Consider the following 8,589-nt stretch of genomic DNA (forward strand, 5'->3'; position numbering starts at 1 on the left):
CTTAATAGTTTGCCTTCATCTACAGGAAGGAGACTGGGCACATAAAGTTCCCTGCCATCTGGCCCTGACCCTCCCCTACAGCCAAACTGCCCACAGAGTCCTTATTTCACCAACAGGTTCTGGCCTCTTCCCCCTGCTCACTCACTTCCTACTCTTTCAGAAACTGGCTTCCTCTTACCTACTTCCTCCTGGAGGCTTTTGTTGATTCCCTTGGGCCAAAGCCTGTGTGCATCTCTGAATTCTGAATATGCTCCAGGGATATCTGCAAAGGACTTATCAGATCTGTGTTTACTTCTTCCCAATAGATGTAGTCGAAGTTGACACTCTCCTGAACGTGAATAACAAGAAACGTAACATGAGTTTGCTTCAGGGAAGAGCAGCTTTTACCAATGACCCTTTACAAACTCCACCCAAAACAGATGTGTGGCGACAGACACAGTTAATCTGTTTATGTCCATACCTTGACTGCAAAGCCCTTCATGACCCACAATGGCCGTAGGATAAAATCCAATCTCCCTAGTGTGGCATTCAAAGCCCTTCACAACCAGATCAGATCAGCGTGTACACAGCTCTATTATGATGGGTGTCACTGGAATTATGTAACTCGGTTAATAGATTATGCATTTTTCTCTCACAAGGAATGCAGCTAATGAGCTACAGGAAGCAGTTCTTACTCACTTCCTACACCAGGTCCCACCCACTTCCCCACTCCCTAACCTTCATCACCATACAGAGTAAGGGTTCTAATGGTTTGGAAGAACTATTTCCACTGTATTCCTCTGTCAGCTACGTTGCTTACATGGTGCTTAAATAATAAAATTTAGTCTTTAATTACTTTTATTTATTTCTTCGACTATCCCATTGCCTTGGGTTTCCCCCCTTCCTTGTGGAGCTGTGGATTAAACCCAGACCTTGTACATGCTAGGTAAATGTTCTGCCATTAAACTATAGCTCCAGCCCTATTTATTTCTTTATTTTTGTGCACTATAGAGGAACTAAATGAAGAATTTCATGTATATTAGGCAAGTACTATACCACTGAGCTATGCTCCCCCAACCCCCTTTCCCTTTAAGACAGGGTCTCCTTTGTAGCCCAGGCTGCTATTGAACTCACTTGGTAGCCTAAGGGGGGGAGGAGGGGCTTTGAACTCCTGATCCTAGTTTCTCAGCCTCCCAATGTCAGGCCTGGCTCCAGCTCCCCATTTCTAAGTACACCATACAGCACGGGCTTAGTAATATGAACTCATTTTACATAGCTGGCAGCTAGATTGCTGATAGATTTTCATCACCAAATTCTCATTGTAAGGTGATGGGAGAATAAGGCAAATGAGCAGGCAAGGTGGATTTGCCGGCCAGGAAACCAGATGGCTTTCTTCAGACTATCGCAATAGGGAGAATGCCCATTAATGATGAGCATATCTAAAAGGAATGGAACCCGAGGTTCTAGGGAGCACATAAGCAAGGTGGTCATCACGAAAAGGAGGAAGGGAGAATCTCTCACCAGGATTACTCTGGAAGGATTAGGCAGTGGCTCACACCTGTATCAAACACTCAAGAAGCTGAGGCAAGAGAATTGCTACAACTTTGAGGCCAGTGTAATACATGTAGCAATTACCAGGCCAGCCAGGGCTATACAGGAAAATCCTGTCTGGAAAAAATATATACGTACATACATATGTATATGTATATAAAAATATACACACACATATACATACAGAGAGAGAGAGAGAGTCAGGTTTAGAGGTATGTAACTTTTATTTCAGCACTTGGTAGACAAATGCAGTTGGATCTTTGTCTAGCCTACATAGTGGTTCCAGATCAGCTGGGGCTATAGTGAGACCCTGTCTCAAAAATCATTATTGTCATCATCATTATTCAATAAAGAAGTGGCTTTTACTTTAGACTATTCTAGAGAAAGACAATTATTTAAAAACATTCATTTCTCTGAACAGGAAATGGTGAGGGGACACAGAAAAGCTGCCTTCCAGAAGAACAGCCAGTCAATTAGCAAGGTCAATGAGCTGTAAAGAGAAAGAAGAAAAGCTGTGATATCCTCCCCACATGACCCTCCTCACCAACTGCCTTCTGAAGATGGGTCAGGGGTTAACCTGCCACCCTTTCTGCTGTCAGACATTCCCGTGATCTGGGGCTGCCTATCTCCAGGGCAGGTAGCATCTGTAAAACGCCAGTTGTGTACCCCATCGACTCTGGGGACAGTGGTACCTCCACTTTATAATTCTCTTTTTTTTTTCTGGTTTTCAGAGACAGGGTTTCTCTGTGTAAACCTGGCTGTCAAGGAATTTGCTTTGCAAACCAACCTGGCCTCAAACTCAAAGATCGCCCTGCCTCTGCTTCCCTAGTGCTGGGATTAAAGGTATATACCACTGCACCTGGCTGGAAAAGGTGTTTCTGAGTCCCCTAGTTGGGTCTCCTTATAACTTTATTCAAGTCAAACCTGGTTTTCTAATAAGTTCATGAGGACTCCCAACATTCTTGCTGTCTTAGCTGTTTTCGTTTCTCAGTAGAAATCAAGAACTTGTCGGGGAGAACCTGTCGGTTAAGAACCCTGGTTCTACAGAGGTCCGGGCTTGGGTTCCCAGCCCTTCCATGGTGTCACAACTGTCTGTAGCTACAGTTCCAGAGGATCTGAAGCTCTTGTCTTATCTTCAAGGGCACTGTACACCTGTGGCACACAGATACAGGCAGGCAGAACAGCCACACACATAAAATAAAAATAAATAAATCTTTAAAAATAGAAGTTCTAGTCATAATGATGCATGCCTGTAATCATGGCACTCAGGAGGGTGAGGCAGAAGGAATGCCTCACATTGAGGCCAGCCTTGGCCCTTGGCAACTGAGCAAGATCTAAGACTTTGTCTCAAAACTCTTATTTTGTGGGCTTTTTTGTTTGTTTTGTTTTGTGACAGGGTTTCTCTGTGTAGCTTTGGAGTTTGTCCTGATACACTCTGTAGCCCAGGCTGGCCTCAGACTCACTGAGATCCACCTGCCTCTGCCTCCCAAGTGCTGGAATTAAAGGCATGTGCCACCACTGCCTGACTCAAAATTCTTTTTTTTTATTAAAAAAGAAAGAAAAACTAATTAAGAGCCAGATGTGGTGATATATACCTATAATCCCAGAAATATGGGTAGAAGAATAGCTGGATTCAAGACTGGCTTGGGCTATGGTGCAAAACCCTGTCAAAAAAAAAAAAAAGAAAGAAAAGAAAAGGATGAGCCAAACATGGTGGTGCACACCTTTAATTCCGCAGAGGCGGGAGGCAGAGGCAGGCAGGTCTCTGTGAGTTTGAGGGCATCCTGGTCTATATAGTTAGTTCCAAGACAGCCAGAGCTGCCTCAAAAAAAACAAAAATAAAGAGATGAGGATGTAGCTTAATGGCAGAGGACTTGTCTAACAGACACAAGGCCCTGGATTCAGTTTTCAGCATAGACATACTCACACATGCACACATTTACACATGCACACATACATGCATGCACACACATGTAGAGGGCAGAGAAGAAGAGAAGGAGGAGGAGAATAAGGAGGGTGAGGAAGGGAAGGGGTGAGGAGAGAATTGTAGCTCAAGGGTAGAGCATTTGTCTAACATGCTTGAAACCTTGCCCTAATTAAAAAAAAAAATCAGTCTGGGTTTCTGACTTCATTTAGTCAAAGGTGAACTCATCAAAATCAAAGTCCTGATGACCAGACCTCAGATCTGTGGCAGCTGTGTCAAGAGGCAGAGTTCCCATGAATTAGGGTCTGCTCTAGCACCCAGATGTCCCCTGCTACAGAGTCAAGGCTTATGATTGATAAGCATTTGCAGAATGGGGCGAGGAGGAGAGCTCTGTCATATGCAAGTTGGAATTAAATGTCTTTTTTATATTTCCTTTTTTCTCTTAGGGGTAGTGTTTGAGACATGGTTTCTCTATATAATAGCTCTGCTATCCTGGAACTCTCTCTGTAGTCCAGGCTGCCCTCAAATTCACAGAGATCCTCCTGCCTCTGCCTCCCAAGTGCTGGGATTAAAGACATGTGCCACTACCCCATTGATTTATTTCATTTTTATGTGTATGAGTGTTTTGCTGAAATGTATGTTTGTGTACCATGTGCATGAGGTCAGAAGAGGGCATTAGATCCCCTGAAGCTGGTATTAAGGATGGTTGTGAGTCACCATATGGGTGCTGGGAACTGAACCTAGGTCTTCTGCAAGAACAACAAGTACTCTTCACTATTGGGCCATCTCTCCAGCCCCATGTCTGCCTTTTTTTGAGACCAAAACCTGCTGTATGAACTCGGGGAACTTCATCTGTCTGGGTCTCTGTGGGTAAAATAGGTGTGAGAAGATTAACTGAACCCGGACTGCTGAAAGCATGAGATCAAAGACTCTGTGAAGGCTATATATGCACAGTGGGATTCTAGAAAGTTCTATAAGGCACATGAGAATTTGTTACAACTAGCCTACTAATTCTTTTTTTTTAATTTCCTTTTTAGGAAATTATTTCTTTGAGAATTCGGTACAATAAATTTCGACATTATCAACACCCACAATTCCTTTGAGATCCACTTCCCTTCCCTACCAACTAATTTTGTGTTCCTTTTTTCCCCCCCCACATCATGTCTGGTTTGCTGTGCCCATATATTCAGGGATGTGTGGCCTTCCACAGGAGCATGGTCAACCTACCAGGAACAACACAGTTGAAGAAATCTCTCTCTCTCTCTCTCTCTCTCTCTCTCTCTCTCTCTCTCTCTCTCTCCATCTTCCAGCAACAGCTCCCAATAGATCCCCAGCAAGGGGCGAGGCTTCATGTCTGCCTCCCTTCTCCCTGCTGAGGTTTGGTTTGGCTTGACTTTGCACTGGGCTTGTACACGTTGTCATAACTGCTCTGAGTTCTTGTGCGCATCTGCTCTGCTGTGTCTGGAAGACACTGTGCTCTTGCAGCTTATCCACTGACTCTGCCTCTTACACTCTTCCCACGCTCGCTTCTGCAAGGATCCCTGAGCTTCGGGAGGAGGAAGTGCAGTATAGGCATTCCATTTGGGACAGAGCATATTCTCTTACTCTCTGTACCTTAGCCAGTTGTGGGTCTCTGTGTTCATCACCATCTCCTGCTCATAGAAGCTTCTCTGATGAGGTTTGAGAGATGCATTCATCTATGAATAAAACAACAGGTCATTAGGAGGTGGCTGAAAGGGTCTCAGTATGTGGTCCAGGTGTGCCTCCAGCTTGAGAAGCTCGTACCTAAACTTGAAGTCTTCCTGCCTTAGCCTCTTCAGTGTTAGGATTATTGATCTGCAGGACCATGCATGGCCTTAAATGCTTTGTGAAATGTATTCTGGGAAAGTGACTCTGGCCCTTTTAAAAGGAAGTATTTGGAAGAGTACATGCCTATTAATCTGGGAGAGCCAGCTGCAGTATCACATGCTTATAGCCGCAGCAGTCAGGAGGATTGCCCCAAGTTGGAGGCCAGCCTTGTTTACTTAGCAAGTACGTATACACACACACACACACACACACACACACACACTACACAAAAGGAAAGAAAAAAAGAGAAGAACTTAGAACCTGCAAGGTTCTATTTATTATGTATTCAGTGTTCTGCCTACATGTATCCCTGCAGGCCAGAAAAGGGCATCGAATCTCATTACAGATGATTGTGAGCCACCATGTGGTTTCTGGGAATTGAACTCAGGACCTTTGGAAGAGCAGACAAAGCTCTTAACCACTGAGCCATCTCTCCAGCCCCCAAAATCAGCTTCTTAGAGACAAATAGAAACCCTGAGAATGTCTAGGAATCAGTCTGGAACCTGGGAGGGTCACCTGGTCCAAGTCCTGAGCCAGCTTGATGGTGGCAGTTCCCAATATAAGCAGAGGATGCTGGTTCTTGTGGAAAGCTAAGAGGCCAAGGTTAGACTGAACACTGAAGGCTAGGCTTGTGTGGGTATGGTGGTGTATACCTGTAATCCTAGCACAAAGGAGGCACAAGTTCAAGGCCAACCTGGTCTACATAGTGAGTTTCAGGTCAGCCAGTGCTACAAACATAATAAGACTGTCTAAAAAAAAAATCCACAAAACTCTGGCACCCAAAAGACATTCATACATATGCGCAAGCACACACACAGAATACAAACTGAAGAAAAACTGTGTGTTAGGAGTCAAACTAAAAACATTGTAGTGTTTCTCACATTACTCTATTTTTTTGAACATCTAAACTCACATATGGCTAAGACCTTTTGTTTTGTTTTTCTTTGCCTTGGGGGGGTGGGTTGTTTGTTTGGAATTTTCTGTGTAATCTCGGCTGTCCTGGAACTCTGCAGACCAGGCTGGCCTGGAACTCAGAGACCTGCCTACCTACAGGCCATCTCTGTGAGTTCAAGTTCAGTCCAGTTTACACAGAAAGTTCCAGTCTAACTTGGGCTACACAGAGAGATCCTATTTCACAACAAAACACAGACAACATTCTCACTAGATAGTCCAGGATGGCGTCAAACCAATCCTCCTGGGTTAGCCTCCAGAGTGCTCAGCTGACGTGAAGAGCACCCTCAGCAGCTTCCTTCTCGTTGGTTTGCGCTGAGGATGGTTGTTGTGCGAAGGTCACAGACTACCACTGAGCTGTATCTCTAGCCCATAACTGTTCCTTAAATAAAGATTTCTAGCTTCTGTCCTGAAAATGTGTGTATCTTTTAGCTTCAACATTTCTCAGTGAACATGGCTCCTTGGAATGCTGGAGACAATCAGGGTTGGATTTCAGCATTGTGCTGTGCTGGCCTCGTCTAGTCACAAGGCTTCAAGCGAGGTATTTAAAGTATTTGGGACCTATTTTTTTCTGTGTGTAAAATGGGAATATCACAAAGACTCACATCGTAGAATTACTCTAAGTACCAAAATGGGGTAAGGAGAGAAAGGTGAGAGGCTGAGACACAGTTAGCACTTGATAAGTGGGCATATGGGTTTGATTTGCTTTGTTTTTCTTTTGGTTTTATGAAAGAAGGTCTCACTATGAAGCCCAGAATGGCCTAGAACATGCTTTATAGACCAGGTTGGCCTTGAACTCATAGATTTACCTGCTTCTGCCTCCCAAGCACCAGGGTTATATGCAAAATCATGCCCAAATCAGACTTAGCTTTTAAAAAAATTGTTAATACTTATTCCCTCATATCTTTGTGTTTTATTATTTTAGACAGTGTTGTTATGCAGCCAAGGCTGACTTCAAACCCTTAATGGTTCCGCCTCTGTCTTCCAAGTGCCGAAATTATAGGCATGCATCACAATGAAGCTTCTCTAAAAATCTTTATTACATTATTGGGGGCCGTGTATATGCCACACTCTGTGTGTGTGTGTGTGTGTGTGTGTGTGTGTGTGTGTGTGTGTGCGTGCAGGTCAGAGGACAGCTTGTAATCCTAGGGATTGAACTCAGGTTGTCAGGCTTGGCAGCAAGAGCCTTTATCCACTGAGTCATCTTGTCAGCCCACAGTATAACTTCTCAGCTGGACAGCTTCTTATCACAGGTACCTAACAGACTGTCAATAGTACTCTCCCAAATGTTCACATTTCTATCACATCCATCACTCCTCCACTAAAGACTCTTGTCTTCCCCCTAACTGGATTCAAACCAAACCACGGGTTGTAGGTCAATGCCAAGGCTTTGACTATGACGTCAAAAGAAATGAGAGTGCTTCTGGTAGGTTTTGATCAGAGCGAATATAACTTCTCAGTAGTTTTTAAAGGGTCACTCCGGCTGTTGTCTTAAAAAACAGACTGTAGGGGAACAGGATGGAAGCGGAGAAGCCAGACAGGAGATAAATGGGCGATCCGAAGGAGAAGGGAAAGTGTCTGGGCTGGGTGATGACAAGGAAGTGGGGAAACCTAGTTGGTTTTATGTTATTTTTAGATTTGATTTATTTTGTTTGTGTTTTGCCTGCATGTATGTAAGCATACCATGTGTGTGCAGTGCTTGCGGAGGCCAGAAGAGGGAGTTAGGTCCCCTGGAACTGAAGTTACAAATGGTTATGAGCCACCACTGTGTGGATCCTGAGAACTGAACCCAGATCCTCTACAAGAACACAAGTGTTCTTTGTTTTTGTTGTTTGTTTTGTTTTGTTTTTCGAGACAGGGTTTCTCTGTGGTTTTGGAGCCTGTCCTGGAGCTAGCTCTATCTGTTGTGGTTCTGAGGATTGAACCCAGGATCTAAATGAGCTATACTATCAGCCCCAGCTATCTAGATTTTACACAGTTTATGCTTTGTATCCACAGGTTAGTTCTAAAAAGACTTACTATGTAGCCCAGACTGGGCTTGTATTCACATCCCTACCGCCTAGATTTCTGACTGTGGGGATTATAGGCCTGAATTACCACACTTGGTGAAAACATTTTTTTTTTAATTTTTTATCAAGGCTTAGATAAGGCACTCACCACCAATCCTAATGACCTGAGTTTGATTCCCAGTACCCACATGGTAGAGGAGAGAACTGACTCCCAAACTTTGTCTTCTAATTTCTATATGTGTACCATGCATATATATATATATATATATATATATATATATATATATATATATATATATACACATACTTGCGAGTGTGCGTGCATGC

Source organism: Chionomys nivalis, chromosome 19 (genome assembly GCF_950005125.1).
Source record: "Chionomys nivalis chromosome 19, mChiNiv1.1, whole genome shotgun sequence".
NCBI lineage: Eukaryota > Metazoa > Chordata > Mammalia > Rodentia > Cricetidae > Chionomys > Chionomys nivalis.